At 37.2% G+C, this 16,912-nt stretch overlaps 1 protein-coding gene across 1 annotated transcript in view; it reads left to right on the top strand.

Moving 5' to 3' along the window:
- Positions 1-16,912, top strand: part of VAV3 (vav guanine nucleotide exchange factor 3) — a 365,289-nt gene that overhangs the window by 126,742 nt on the left and 221,635 nt on the right. The window lies entirely within an intron of this gene.

A 16,912-nucleotide genomic window follows, 5' to 3' on the forward strand; every position in this document is an offset into this window, starting at 1 on the left:
ATGAAAGAGTAGGAAAAAATTGGTTTTTGGTGAGGACCTTCTCCCTGGCTTGATAGACAGCTTCCTTCTCAACATCCTCACATGACCTTTCCTAGTACATGGGCAGGAAGGGAAGAAAAGAGAACTCTCTGGCTTTCCTTCATATAAAGACATATTCCTGTTGGATCAGGGCCTCACTGATGACCTCATTTAACCTAATTACTTCCTTAGAAGTCTCATCTCCAAATATATCTACATCAAGGTTTAGGGTTTCAGCACATGAATTTGGGGGTACACAGACATTCAGTTCATAACAAACACCTTTTGGCTTTCTAACTACCTCGTGACATCCATTCCTCTCTCTCTCCTTGGCTTCTCTTCCATTGTTTGATCTCTAAAATTTGGAATTTCTTGGACTCTATTCTATAAAGTCTTGTTCTTTTTTCATGTTATATAGCTGTTTTAGTCAACTGTTCCATTCCTGTGACCAAAAGACCTGACAAGAACAACTTTAAGGAGGAAGCATTTATTTCAGGGCCCCACAGATCCAGAAAATAATGAGACCAGCCCTTATTCTTGAATCTTTAGTGTCACATGTAAGCAAGTCTTGTGGATTCTGTCTCCCAGAATCACTTTGAATTTAACCAGTTTTCTCTTTGTCTTGTCTTTTATGTTTTCAGATACTTTCTCATCAATCAGAGCTCAGATAAAAGATGACCTTTCTTGACTCTTTAGCCTAAATGGTCTAAGTCCCATTCTCACAGTCCTTTCTATCACATCAATGCTAGCAATTAAGGAAATGCAATTAAAAACTCCCTATCACATCAACTTGTTTTATTGTCTTCGTAGCATCTTCCAAAATTTTTTGATTTAATCATTTTTTCCCTTATTTTATCTCCTTTCTTAAACATTTAATATTACAAAGAACAAATAATGCCTTGTTAGCCTTACTTTTCACTATTTCCACTATCTGGACTGGTAATTGGTACATAGTAGGTGTATGCTACTTATAATTGTTTTGTGTTTTTATTTACCATCTTTCCTTCCCATGTTGGCCTCATGAGGAGGCGATACTGTCTTATTCTTTATTGTATTTCGATGTCTACCACACTTGCTGATGATCGATGCTTATGTCCAAGTTCGTGAATATATGTGCTGTCACATGTATAGTTCTCCTTAGGAGACTGAAAGTACTTTGTGTTCAGAACTTTGTCTTCTAAGGACATAAGAATAGAAGTGATTATTTTAGGATATGTGGGTGCCAAGATTAGTAATGCCTCTCTGAGATATCCATTCATAGTAAATGCACAGTGAGAAGCTTACTTCTTTATATTACATTTCACCAGAGACTGTCTCATGAGCCACAGAGGTACCTCCAGACTCATGACTGGCACAAGACTATGGAGTTATACTGTGCATGGCCTTAATCATCGAGGTCATTAGGAAGTGTGCATTCTTCTTTGTTATGTAAGTGTGAAGGAAAGCTTGTCCACCTTTGTCAATGGGAAAATATCTAGACTACTGTCATTTCTTCTAAGTACATTGGGTTGGAAGGATTTTTTAAAAATGGGTTATTAGAGAAATGAAAGTTTGTTATTTTTGTCTGGCAGCCTTCAACTTGAGAGGAGGAAAGGGCAGTTTGTGTTGTAACTGTCCGAGGTTTAACCCTACAGTCAGCACACTTCCATGTTGAGAAAGCAGGTTGGAGGAAGTACTGGGGCAGAGTGTTTTTTTAGAAGGTGCCACAAAAAACTACATGGCAAATTCCCCCACCCTCACTTTTCCACTTAAAACTTTTTAAAAATGTTATATTTCCACTCTTCTAAAAAGGCCTATTTCCAGACATCCATGTTCTCATTATCAGGATGGAAGAGAAAGTAGCATTTTGTCACATTGGTTTTATCTCATTTTTCTGTCTTTTCTTAAGAAAGACCACATTACATACTCAGTTAAAGCTTCTATGTGCCAGTGTATGAGATTTTTGACCATGATTTTGTCTCCTCTCCCTCCCCAGACCCGAATATGCTTATTCAGTCTGGGTGATAGCCAGGGAAGAAAATTGTTCCTGTTGGTAAGATTTTGATAGGAACACATTTTGAAGGTGAACAAAAAGAAAAGTTAAATGGTTAAAGGCAAACTATGTAGTTTCCTTGAGGTAATCTGTTTTGATATTTCATCTGGAGAAAGGATCAGAAAAGGTCTCCCCCCAACTCACACAAATTGAGTTAAAAACAGGAATCATTAATATTCAAGATAGCAACAAAAAAAGCTCCTCTGTAGTAATAATTGTTTTTTTCCCCCAATAGTTCTTGTGTCATAAAATTTAATTAAGGAGAACTCCTTGTATATTTTTGACTATCAGGATGATACTTTCCAGAGAGGTCAGGCTCTTGCATGGAGGCCTGTGGTGTGACCTCTTTTTAGTGTTTTTCCTGATGAGGGTAGTGATTCAAGAGGGGAGGCATCAAATAGGAGGGGACAGTGAGAAGCCAGCTTCCCAAGATTTGGCTCCATGAGACTGTCCTCATTTTTACCCTGGGATTGTGTCTTATCGTTTACTACTATGTATGTATCATGTACTTATGTATACTGTTTGTGTTTTCCATACATGTATTATTTGCATAAATGCCACAATCCATTGCTTTTTAAATGTTGTTTTCAAAATTAATCCCTGGTGGCATATATAGATTCAGTTCATATTTTATTCTTCTAGATAATGCCAATTATATAATATACCTTAGTATATTTATCCAGTCTACTTTCCTCCCATCTCTCCTTTCTCCCGGAACTTGGGTCAGTGTGATTCTTCCCAGGTAGCCATTACTGAACACAGGATCAGCATTTCATGGTAAAAATGCTCTGGGTACATTTCCATTAAGCTTAATTGATGAGAATACATCTGGGAGAGAGCAGCTGAGTTCCAGGAGGATCCTGATTGATGGATGGCCCTTGGGGGCCACTAGATGGAGCAGGGAGTGCTATTTTGGATGTGTCTATGATCTACCAGATCTGCATTGCATTCAGATCAGCTTCACTGAAGGGTCCAGACCAGCCTGCCCTGCTCCCCTCAACCCCTGGCACGTGGCCCAGGTGGGAACTAGATCAGAGCAGTTGGCCAGATTGAGTCCCCATGTGCCATTTAGTGTCAAGCATGTTCCCTGGTGTCCTTTCTGAATTAATTGCCTCTGTGTGAGTGGTGTCCAGAGTTTGTGAGGGCCTCTCTGTCTGATACATCAAAGTATGAAGTTGAGTCCAGAGGCACTAGAACAATATTGCTTTTCTTCCTCTCTGAGAGCCATTTGCTAATAGGAAGATTTTTTTTTATTCTTTTTTTTTTTCCTTTCCACTGTTTAGTTTTGGGGGCATGTTTAGTTTTGCTTTTCATTTTTTTTACCTCTCCAGTTTAGGTTTTGGCCTTGGCACAGCTGTGGATTTATGTAGCTGAGAGGTATTGTCCTATCTGGTTGTCAGTGCTCTTTTGTGCTCTGCCAGTCAACATGAGAAATGCCCTGCTCCCTCTCTCCTTAACTGCTGCCTGTAGATGCCTCCTTTGTTGTTATCTGGGCCATCACAGGGGTCACTTAACTGGCCTCCCTAATTCCCTGTGTCTATCTTCCAATCTCAGTATTTCAAAACTCGGCTCTGCCTCTACCTCTCCTCTATTCCTCATGCTCTTTTGGTGGCTCCCTGTGCTAGAGGAAAAGGCCATGCTCCCTAACAGCCTGGAACACTTTTCTTAATTTGGCTATGATCACCTTATGCAGTACTATGCCTTGTCTTTTAGCCCACGGGGCCTTGCTGTGGCTGACATGCACCTTGCCTGTATGCCACCACCTTGCACCAGATACCTCTCGGTCCATGGGAATTCCTTTTGCTCTTTAGGCTCAGCACACACATTCCCATCTCTGCGAAGCACCCCACTGCCATCAGTGGGAGTGAATCTCCCCGCCTTTCCTGTCCCTGGAGATCTTACTGTAATTATTTTTTCAGTCTGCCTGTTCTTACTTGTCAAGTATGTATCATTCCCATTAAGTAATTAGCTCCTTTAGAGTGAGACTGTGGATGTTTCCTGGGAAGGATACCTTAGCACCTCTTAGAGGCTCTTACATTTGTTAGGATTTGATTATTGTTACTGGAGGAACTTTGTCCTGGGGGCTTGTGAAGTAATCACTTCAGTCTCTGGACATGTACTTCATTGCACAAGACCCAGGGAGCTCAGGCTGGAGCCAGGTCTCCGGCCTATTTAATGATGCTGCCACCTACAGATATTCAGTAATAGCTTGTTAATATACGAAAGCATGGTCTATGTGACCACAGGACCGTCCCTGCTCATCTGGAACGTAAGACAAGTTTGAACAGACATTCTTTTAGATTTCTCATGGCTATACAAGATAGATGATATTCCTACTTTTGTATTTTTTTCTATGCTTTCCAAATTATCTACAATGAGAGTATATTACTTTAAAATCTTGAGCTTCTAGCTGGGAATTCTTATGGCTCAGAGCAGGCAAAAATATATGGGCTAGAAGAAAAACATTAAGCCTAAATATGAATGAGCACTACAGGCAGGCCAATTTGGCATTGGAGCAAATTAGTGACACTTTTTACACTGTCAGGAGGTTTGCAGAATCAGGGTCAGAGATGAGATTATATCACCAGGACTGGCAAAGACCACGAGATTGTGTAAGATTGCATATGGCCAATGTTCATCAACTAAGAAACCAACAGGTGTTTGCTTGGTGTCAGATGATAGCTTTTGCATTAATGATCTCATTTAACTCCCTAAAACCTCTTTGTGGAATTGGCATGGTTTTATATATATATATATATATATATATATATTTTTTTTTTTTTTTTTTTGGTGGTACTGAGGATTGAACCCAGGGCCTTGTGAGTGTGAGGCAAGCACTCTACCAACTGAGCTATATCCCCAATCCCTGGCATGGCTATCTTAACACTCAATTTTACATATGAGAAAGAAACTCAGATAAATTAAATAACTTGCCCATCATTTTCCAAGTACTACATTTTTGAGACATTATTTAAGTATAGATTCATTAGATTCTAAAGCCTGTTTTTTAATATATCATTTGCCTCTCTCTTAGACAACGAAATAAATGCCTGTTTTAGTGAGGTTTTTCATTGCTGTGATTGAAAGACCTGACAAGAAAAATTTTAGAGGAGAAAAAGTTTATTTGGCACTCATGGTTTCAGAGGTCTCATTCCATAGATGGCCAGCTTCATTACTGTGGGCCCAAGGTGTATCAGAACGTGATGGTGGAAGAAGAAAGCAGCTCAGGGTATGATTATTGGGAAGCAGAGAGAGACTTTTCCCACTGGGCACAAAATACATACCCCAAAGGTCACCCCCAGTGACCCACGTCCAGTCACCCTACCTGCCTACAGTTACCACTCAGTCAACCCCTATGATTGGATTAATTCACTAATTAGGTTTAGGCTCTTATAACACAATCATTTAATATCTTTCTTGCATTGTCTTTTGCAAGAGCTTCTGGGGCATATCTCATATCTGAATTGTAACAGTGGCCATCTGTGGTTTATGGAAGAAATCAGGACTTTGGAGATATCCTTCTAGTAGCCTAATAGCCTTAACAAATAAACCCTGATTATTGACAGACCCTGAATTTCATTCCAAATATCGAATGTTCTTTAAAAACGTGCTTTACTGCTGTTTCATGGGCAATTGCCATTAGCATCTCTAATAGTCAGGGTTATTAGTTATATGCCACAAGAACAGACATTGGTTCCAATAGATAGAAAAGGAAATCATCTGAAACACATTGAATTGCTGACAGAATCTCTGGAAGGACCTGGAATCAGGCAGCCAGAACACTTCCTAAAATTACACCATTATATTCCTCTGGTGATGAGAATTAGCTGGGGCACTGTCCTTACTTGACAGTTGTCCTGGACTCCATCCTCTGCTTTAGAGCCCTGATTGAGGTGTCACCACAATTTGCTGTGTATCTATGTGCCTTGCCTTCTCATTTTAGTAGTTTCCATGTTACAGTCTGCGGCTGGTGTACCTGGCTGGCAGAATGTAGGTCAGGAGCTTAGGTCAGAGCTGCATTGGAAGCTGGGAGGTGAGTTTTGGACATTTCTATTTTTATTGTGGGAGATGGGCTCTTCCTCCTAAGATAGTCATTCTCCATACACAGGAGCAAAGAGAATGACAGATAGACTCTGTAGCACCTAATTGTGTTTAGATTATAATTTATTTTAGTGGAGTAGGTTTTCTCTTTATTTAAAAAAATAAGGAAACAGATGGCATTTCCCATTCTCTTGTGTTTAGGAACCTTGGTGCTCTCTCTCTCCTTCATCTTCTGGAATCAATTAGCTCTGAGTTCTGCTGAGGCTCAGGCATCAGGCTCAGGTCTGGTACTTCCTCTGTATTACAGTGGTGATTACCCAAGTCTGGGCTTTCAAGACCTAGAAGTTGGAGGTTCTCAGTAATCTCTCTCTCTTTGATCTCCCCAGTACCCATTTCTCCTCTTGGATCCATCTTGCCAATTGCTACCAGAATGCTCTTCCATAAGCCCTGTGTTCATCACGGCTCTCTGTTACCCAGAGTTGCTGTGGTTAACCATTGGTTGATGCAGGAGTCAATGGCCTTCCTTAAATGATATTAGTATATTTGGATCATTTCTGATTTGGATCCCTCTAGCTGTGGGTGAAAGAGAATTTGGATGTATAGTTTGCTTTGCTTATGCTCCCTTCTGCCTACAGTGTCATTCCTGTTCTTTCAAATGTCCAAATTCTGCCCATTTTTTTAGTGTAATTTGTCTCTTTTCCATGAAATCTTCGTGCCATTTCAGATTTTCTTATTGGTCTTTCTTTGATACTTAAATATTCATGATCCACACTTCACAATTTATTATTTTGTGTCATTCTCTAATTTCTTCAAGTGTTTTTAATTCCTGTATTCTTCTCTGCCTACCCTCAAATCCTTAAATGGGGGGAAACAATATTTGGACCATAAGAGATACTTGGTTGATGATTAATTGAATGAAAATAAACCTTAGGTATAAGTTTCTGGTTAGTATTATGTGTTTTCAATCAGATTGAAAGAAAGGAACTTTAATCCCAGTTCTGGAAACTTTTTAGCAGTTCTGGATCAATTATCACTCTGGCTTCAGAGTGGTATGTACATTGCTCCCTGTTGTTGAGTATCTTAAATAGTCCTGTTAGATATTCTGAATCACAGGTGTTCATACCTGATATTGACTAGATGCATACAATTAACTTCATTCTTTGGAAATCAGTATAAAAATGATAATAAAGAAATATATTACAGGTGGTACTTTCTGGGTAATAAAAAAGGGACACACGTGTGACACACATAGGAGTTCACTGGTTATTTTTCCTAAATTTTTTTCTTTATATCTGCTGTGGGATCTCTAAGTTTATATATTTTTTGAGACATCTCTTCATTGGTTAGTTTTTTGTGTATGAATCCTATTTATGCACATGAGTGTCACCTTAGCCAGCATCATTGGCAGAATGATTTAATGTAATCAGCAGTTATCCTAAGTAATTTACTGTAAGCCAGGCTTATAAAGTTGCGTGGCCTTTTCAACTTTTTTTAATGATGGTAAGTTAATGTTTCTTTTTTAACTTATTTTTTTTTTTTAGAAAATGTGGTTTTAATTTTTCACTTTGATGGGACCCATCATTATCTCTTACCAAACTGGACTTTTTGAACAAGACACAGGATGGTTGATTGGTCCACTTGTTTAAAATGGTGTGAGTTTATGGTTTCCTGTTGCAAATTGATAAGCCTTAAAAGCCACAGGCCATGTTATCTAATCTGTGAGTTATTCTTGTTACATAGAAAACCTTAATAAAAGTCAAAAGACATTATTAGCCCTTTATGTTCTTCTCCTTGGGTTTGTCCCTTTCCATTTTTCTTTGTGGTTATTAATAGTTTTCCATATTGATTTGTAAGAGTTATTTGGATGTTAAAAGCATTACCTTCTTGTCTTTAATATGTTTACTTTTGTTTATAGTTATTATGCTGTATAATGATTGAATACATTTATGATTTCCAGTCTATTAAAATGGTTCATTATGATTTCTCCTCAACTAAGATATTTTTAATCAAATAAATTAGTTTGAAATATATTAAACAACCTAGAATTTTTCTGGTGTAAAGTGAGGAGTAATTGATTGTTTTCTTCCCTTGACAATCTGATCACACTCAGCTAATTTTTATAAGTTTTATTCTTTGTTCTCTTATTTGGTTTTAATGTCAGCCAGAGTTTTCTCTAAATTGCTTTTCTATGTGAGGCTTTCCCCAAATGTCATTCTGTTTTTAAATAAAATATCAGTCTACTTCTTCATCGTGCAGGTTGTTAATCATTTCCAGTATCACTATGTGCAAATCCAGGTGTCAGGTCATTGTTCCTCTGCTCAGGTCATCAGTGAATGTAAGTCACTGAGTGCATGGTGGTGGAGGGTCAGGAGATTTGGTGATGCCTTCAAGACATCTGCTCACCCTCTAACCAGCTTTGCTTCCTGAGTGTAGAACGCAATAACAACTACAGCGGTAGCAAAATCTTACTGTTTTCATTTTTACCCCTCTATGTGACCTTCTGTGTCTTAGAAGTAAATTAAAATGTTTATTAATTCAGAACGAAATCATGAGTGAGGAAAAGACTTAACAGTTGGACTATCTACATGATCCTGAAATGAAGGGACTTCTAATCTGTTATTTCCTGGTTTTTTATTGCTTTCTAACATGGTTTTCCTTTCTTTTTTTGTTTAATTTCATTTTCCTTTATTGTCTGGGTGGTCTTCCATGCTGTCTTCCCCTTATTGTATATCTTTTTTTTGCAGTAAATAGTGCATATTTATTTGAAATGAAACAACAACAACAACAACAAAAAAACTTAAGTACCTGGACTATTGCATTTAATCATGTATTGTAATTGTGTTACTCTATCTTTTTGTATAGAAACAGATATACAATGAACATTCCAATATCCCAGATTGCATGCTAGATAGGAGTTCTTAAGGCCTTTTACATAACCATCAAAAGACAGATATTGGATTCTGCAGTATAGTACAAAAGTCCACAGTCAATCTAGTCTTAGCCAGTATCTTCAGTTTACTTCTGTTGTTGTACAAAGAATTTGCCATTACTAGGACTTACAAGTTAACTTGTAGGAATTTATAATCAGGAAGTAATTAGATATATGGATAAATATTTAGATACATAATTATTCTTTCCATTGTAATTTGTGATGAACTGGGCAGAAAATCTGGTGAGTTCAATGATAGGTTATTGACTAAAGGCATTATAATTTCTTATCCTGTAGAATACAGTGTAGCTAAATGTCTGAGTCTGTTTTCTGTTACTATAAGAAGAATACCTGAGGCTGGACAAAAAGTATGCATTGCACTGACACAAAAAGTCAGCTGTGTTAACAGTCATGCAGCAAGTAACCAAACTTGCTGAAATTATTGTCCATCTTACCTTCTTTCTGACTCATCCTCTTGCCTCTTGGTCTTTCACCTATTTCTTGCTATCTTCTCACTGTTTGTTGTGGGATGGTCTCAGGATATCCTCCATGAAAGGAAAAAAAAATGTGTTTAGAGTCTTGCTATAAGGTGATTACCTAATTTCTTCAGTTATTGATGAAAATAAAGTATATGAAATGGAAAGTATGATTGGAAAGTCCGACCTGCTCAGTTTCCTGGGCAAGACCTCTTCTGGCTGCAAGAAGAGAGCATGCCATTCCTGTTCCTGCTACCTTTGCATTTCTTTTCTGTCTCACCTCAAGGTCATCTAAGGCTCCAGAGGGAAGGGAAGCTGATGAAGAAGTGTGAAAACCTGCCCAGGAAGGCCTGAGTGACATCCAGGCCTCTGCAGTGCCTCTTGGTGGCTCCCAATGCCTGGAGCTTTGGTTTGGGGAAAGAATCAGGATCCAGCTGCTGCTGTTGGAGTCCAGATGTTTTGGGTTTTGCCCTATCCTTAGCAATATGTCAGTGGAATTTTAAAAAGCCTTCTCTTCCATGACAAAGTGTTAAAAGGGCAGAAGTTTGTTTGTTTTGTTTTCTAGAAAATATTGTCTTTATAAAGGCATATATAGAGCACAGTTTTTTCATATCTTTGTATATAAAGTATGGTCACGCAAATTCATGTCTTTATACATGTATGTACTTTTTTGCATTACAATTCTTATTACATATGTATACCAAATTGAAACTTTGTAATTAGAAAAGTGGTGTTTTCCTACATAGTATTTTCTAAGAGCAATAAGCTATGCTGTGGCTTGATTATTCTTAAAACCTTTCTAGCAATGTTTTTCTAAGGAATTCATATCATTATTTTTCTTACAAATAGTTTTCTTTGCTTTAATGAACAAAAATAAAAAAGATGTTTTGTAATTTTTTTTTCTGTTGTTCTCAATTTCATGATATTTGGGTCATTTGGGAAAGAACTGTAGCCTGAGTGAAAATTTGATATTCTAATGTGTAGCATAAAATGCAATTTAAAACATGTATAAAATGCACTCTAATTCATAATAATTGGATAAGTTAGCATTTTTGCCTAATGATTTATGCTGTTGTTTTGGAATGTTTAAATATTTTCTCCCATTTCAGGGCATTTTCAATATACTTTTGATCCCTTCCCTGAATTTATAAGCTCTTTGGTATTATAGATTCTAGTTTCTTAAAAATATTTATAGCAGGGTCTGTACACTTCAAATGCTCATAAAATATCTTGACTTGACTTGTCTATAAATTAGAGAAATAGCAAGGATTCCAAGAATCTAGGTGATGCTTGTGTCAGTCAAATGTGCTAAGGACTAAGAAATTGGTGCTGACAACATAATGCTCTTTTCTCCCTGGAAATGTGATCTCCCTTGTTGACTTGATTAAATAATTTATTCATTCTATGTTTTTACTGAGAGTTAAGCATTGTCAATTTCCCAGACTCTAAGGTTATATCTAATTATAGTGATGACTCTACCCTAAAATGTTGCTTTATTGAGAGGAGACAAAGGAAACCTTCAAGAAATAGTTCAAAGAAGGGAACTATAAGGCATTGCTTATTTTTAGGTTGCCAAGAATAACCTAAGAATTGCTTTAAGGGGGAGAAATATCACAAGAGCATCTCAGAATATTCTTAAGGATCAGAGGCATGATCTGATAATTCAGTAATTCTTTTTCCTTTGGCAGTATAAGAATAGCTTATTTGTAGGGAAGTTAAAAAAATAAGCCTTTAGCAATATTTATCAGGAACTTAGAAAATATTCATACCCTTTGACCTATAAAATTAACTTGTAAGAAATTATTATCAGGAAATAACTAGATACATGGATAAATATTTACATACATAATTATTCTTTCTATTGTAATTTGTGATGAACTGGGCAGAAAATCTCATGAGTTCAATGATAGGTTATTGACTAAAGGCATTATAATTTCTTATCCTGTAGAATACTGTGTAGCTACATGTCTTAGTCTGTTTTCTGTTATTATAAGAAGGATACGTGAGGCTGGGTAATTTATAAAGAAAAGAAGTTTATTTGGGTCCATTAGTTTTCCAGTCTGGAAAGCCCAAGATTGAGGAGCTGCATTTTATGAAGATCTCAGGCTATTTAAATGCATGACAGAACATGGAAGGAAAAGAGGTGCACGTGAAAGAGAAAATGTAAGAGATACCTTGCTTTGTAACAGCCCACTCACACTGCAATTTATTCCTTCTGGTGAGAACAAGACCTCACAGGAAAAGGCATCTGTCCATTCATGAGGACTTTACTCCTATGAACTGAACACCTCCACCTCCCATCAGCCCTCCTCCCAACTCTTGCACGGGGGAAAAAAGAAAACCTCAGCATGAATTTTGTTTGGGACAAACCATAGCAGATGAGAGTAGATCTAGATTGCCTTTTGTCTTATTTCAGTGTTTTGGAATTGAGGTACCTTGTATGGGATTTGGATCATGAATTGCCCTTACTGTGAGGTTTGAGAGTGTGTGCTAATAGTGACCTACAATTTCATTAAAGTGATAAAGACTATTTCTCAGTTTTTGCACTATATAATTTCCTTTATCCAGTCCTCAAAAACTGTGTATCCACAAAAATATTATTTTGTAAGAAAATTTTACCTGGAGTTCTAAAAGCAATTTGGAAAAGAATATGGCAGCTTTGAATTGTATTGTTTTATGCACATTTGCTGCTTTTATTTTGTCTTTCCTAATCACTTTTCATTAAAGCAGTTTTTCTTGGCCTCATGTTCTCTTAATTTGTATTTGCAATTTCTATGTTCAGTACTAGTCCTTGTTCATGAGGAGTTTGTAAGCATTAGGATTAATGAACCCACTTGTGTCCCATACTTCTACTTGAGATGGAAATTTTAGCATCAAAACTTTAAGTAACCATATGTCATCTAAGCCTACTAGACATTGTTTAAGTATCTCTATTTTGAGTCTCAATTAAATATGCATGTTGAAAGTATTTTTTAAAAATAAGCATTTGGATTCTGAAATCATCTACTGTTGGTTAGGTATGTGAAAAAACATGATTTTCTATGTTTTGCCTGATGATCTGAGTATTGTATTTCTTAAAATTGCTAACTCCCAACTCTCACTGCTAACTTGTAAATGTGCAAGTGTCTTTAAAGGACCGGAGAAATTTTCTCATTTTCTGTTCCTGCTGATCCTGGACTTGTGCACTGAAATACATTGGCATAGACTGTGAACAAGGAAAAAGAAAATCTAACAAGAATTTTATATTGCTTTTAAAGGAACAGGTCATAGGTACTGCTTCAGGCTGCTTCAAGGCCAAGTCAAAAGACTGAAGATGTATATGGATGGCTAGTTTTGTTGTGGTCTTAAACAGTCACAGAGCTTAGACAGACTCCAGAAGCAGGAGTATATGTGAAGTGTAGTGAATCCAGGATGTCCTGCTGCTTATAAGCTGTACAACTTTAGGGGGCGCCCTTCACAGGGACTTACTGTGTTAGCTTTAGATTGCTGTGTCAGAATACCCAAGAAAGCATCACGGTGGAAGCAGGTGGTGGAGCAGAGCTGCTCTCCTCCCTGTGGCTGAGAAACAATGTGAAGAGGGGTACCTGGGGACAGGATATACCCTTCTAGGTATGCTCCCAGTGATCTACTTCCTCCTGCTAAACCCAGCCTCCTAACAGTTTCCATCACCTCCCTATAGTCAATATAGACCCATCAGTGGATTTCCCAGTCATATCAGAACCCTCATGATATGATCAATTCCCAGAAGCCTCACCTCTGACAGTTGTTGCACTGGAGACCAAGCCTTCAACAGAGGAACTTTTGGAGCACATTCCAGATTTAAGCTATAGTACTTCTCATGTGTGCAATACAGTGTCATGTGTAGTGGTCCTGGAACACCATTGCCCTGTTCTCCCCTCTGGTCTGTTTTCCTGGAGGCGCTGGAATGGTGTGAGGAATCAAATTAATCTAATCTCTTATTTCTCTAAAAGCCCTGTTTCAATAGATAAAGCAGAGAATAAATCAAAGTGTCTTTTAATATAAGGATTCATCACAGTTTCCACTCCATGAGGAGAGACGCAGCAGAACCTGGTTCCAAATGTTGAGTCTAACTGCAATTGAGATAAAGTTCTATAGCTCCCATCCCCCCTTTAAAATATCTACATGTTTGAAATATTTGAGAAAAGATCAAGAAAAAGGTGTTAGTATTTGTACTCAAATAATCTTTCTTTTAAAAGCACTTTGATCTGAAATAATCATTGTGACACCTAGAAAGCAAGGGTGTCAATGGCTTTGAAGTAGTTCTTTTTTGGGAGGTGAGTGCTGGAGGAGAAATCTACCATGTGCTATTACGTTTGTGGTTGGGTCAGGTTTACTTTACAGTCTTAGACTGACCCTCGTTTGGAAAAGAATATAACGTGTGTTAGGGTTGTTTGCTGTGCTTTGTTATATGGGATTTCACAGCAAGGGAAATTATGCCAGGTATTTCAAAGGATATTCCTACTCTCAAGGTAGCAGGACAGCAGAAATCATTATTGGTAGAAAGTAAGTTACCACATTAATTTACATATTATTCAATATGTATGCAAGACAACAACCTTCAACTTTCTTTTAGTAACTTGGTTTACATTTAGTTCTGACGAATTTGATTATGGAGAAATTAAATAGACAACTTTGAAAATTATTTTTGTGTTACTTCAAATTTGGATTTGAGGTGAATTTTCATCTGACAGAAGCTGGTGTCTTTCTTTCTTTTTTTCTTTCAGATGGTGAATGCCAAAATCAGAAAAGGAAAATGAGACACTGATTTTGAATAGGGAAATTTCTCGCATTTATTTGATTTTTTTTCATTGTTGCTTATGGTACATATATAAAATAATGTAACTTAAAAATAAAATTTAGAATTTACATAAATTACTAGTACTGCTTCAAAGTACTGTGATTATCTTAAACAGTAGATGGTAAAGTTGCTATTGCTCAAGGAATCTTCATATCCCTCACTGCTGCACATTACCATTTTCTCCCAGCCAACTCTGTTTTCAGTTTTTAACATCTAATACTTTGTTTCAACCAAAGGCTGGCTCCACAGAGCAATTAAGAACAAGTTTAAAAATGATTTCCATCTGTCCTAGGATTCTAAAAGCATCTTTGCATTAAAAATCCTTTTCTGAATAAAAAATGATGTGTACCTATTATTTAAGTGTCCAACAACATAGAAATGTTAAAAAATAGAAACAAAAGTGAAATCCTATAGCAGTTGCACTTCCCCAGCCCTCATTGCTGATAGCGCATCTTATGTCCTTTGAACATCCTGTTTATTGGAAGCACAGGCAGTCCCTGGGTTGGGAAACTGGCTGGAGTGGAGGACTGGGAGCCGGGCCACCTGGGGCAGTGGTCAGGTCTGAGATTCCTTCCTTTTCCTGCACAGGGTTCTTCCTCTGCAGAGCAGTAAGCAGGCAGGAGAACAGCCTAGTTTTAGAAAGTGGGCCTCGAGTAAGTGCTCAAAAATGTACCAATTGAGTCACAAATGCAGCCTCCTTAGATTTTTCCTTAGTGGGTCTGTCTTCCTTCCAAAAGACTCTTCTCATTACTTGTGTTTAGTCTTCATTTTTTTGAAAAATAAAATGTTATCTAGATTAATATTTAGAGGAAGCAGAGGACCAAAAGGGAATAAATTTTAAAAACATGTTGTTGTTGTAATCTCTCCATGGCTTATCATTCTGTATCAGTGGTTCTCAAAGTGTGGTTCTTAGACCAGCAGCATCCATGGCATGGCAGAACATTCTAGAAATACAAATTCTTAAGTGCTACTGAATTGGAAACTGGAGCTGGCACCCAGCAATCTGTGTTTTAACAAGGCTCCCACTGATATTGATACTGGATAAATATAAAATAAAAAACTATTTTAAACAAAATTTTTATTTGGAATTTTTATTCTCTCATTTTCCACTAACTTTCACCCCAACCTAAAGGCGGTGATGTTATTTCATGGCTGTGCGCTATTTTATGGCTCTGCTGTTTGAGGCCACTCTCTGCTGTTCTGCATACCTCATCGCTAATCATCCTTAAAACTTTATTTCAATCTAACTCACTGGAAAGCCTCCCTTAGTCCAGAGATCCGGTTTGGCTTGCTTTGTTTATGCTCTTTGGAGTCCTGTGAATATTTTGTTTATAGAACTCTTATTTTGATTGTAGTGGTTTGTGTATAGTTTTGGGAATTCCTTGAGGAAAGGGATTACATCTTGATGCTGCTTTTATTCCTGATACCTAGGGGGATTTATGGCATGTGCAGATGCCCAGTAAATATTTGATTGAAAGATGAAGTGAAAACAAATAGTAAGAGTAACTTCTCCAAGATGGAGAATTACTAAGAGATACATTGGTGTTAGGAACAAGTTTAAATAGCTTGGGTTTGAATCCCATATCTAGCCCACTTCTTTCATTTCTCTGACATTCAGTTTCCTGCTGGGTTACAGTGGCATAATTTCTATCTCATAGGTGCATGTCGAATTCCTAACACACAGCACTGAAGAAAGGTAGCTAATAATAATCATAGTAAGAGTAGTATCTTGCACACATTAGTAATTTGAAGACAATCATCCTTGTCTCTCAAAGTCATACTTAGTTTTCAAAATTAGTTTTCAAAATTATTTTTTTCATCATCACAAAGCATATAAACTTGATTAAATGAAGCCATTTAATATTTTGAGAGGGAAAATGTTTAAAAATTCAAATACATTGATGGCAAAATATTTTAATCAGTATGCACTTACAATACAAATAAGGTCCTCATTGTACATTTGTGTAAATATTTTTGATTTTAACAAGCAAAACTACTGATATATATATTTTTGAATTCTACTTGTCAGAATACTGCAAAAGTTATTGATTCTGGTATAATTCCCAAAACTTTATTTTGTGATACCGTTTTTTAAAAAATATATACCTATGAATATAAGGTGCTCTCTTGCAAATATAGGTCAAAACCAGATTCTTATACTTTTTAAAGGGATCAATGCTCAGAAAATTTTGGCAATCATATTTTGAGGAAATTTAATATTCATACCTTTTAGTGGGAAAAAATATAGAGCCTTCCCATTAGCTTATAAGTAGAATCTGTAATCCTACACATCAATTTACAGCACATGAATATGATGGATAGTCAACCACCTTGACTCCCCCCTTCCACCCTCCCCCACCTTCCTCCTTTCCTCCCTTCCTTCATGTCTTGTTTATGAAAGAACTGATTCCTAAACAAGATAAAATAGCTGACAAGATTGTGCCGCTGTTGGCTCACTGTTAGGAACTGGAGTTGTGGCAGTTTAGTTGAGTAGATTTGGAGTCTCAGATCTACCGTGGTTTGGATATGATTTTTGCTGGAGGCTCGGTCCTCAGCCTGGTGATTCTGAGGAGGGGGAACCTGTAAGAGGTGGGATT

Source organism: Spermophilus citellus (genome assembly GCF_964194105.1).
Source record: "Spermophilus citellus genome assembly, chromosome: 9".
In the NCBI taxonomy this organism is placed as follows: Eukaryota; Metazoa; Chordata; class Mammalia; order Rodentia; family Sciuridae; genus Spermophilus; species Spermophilus citellus.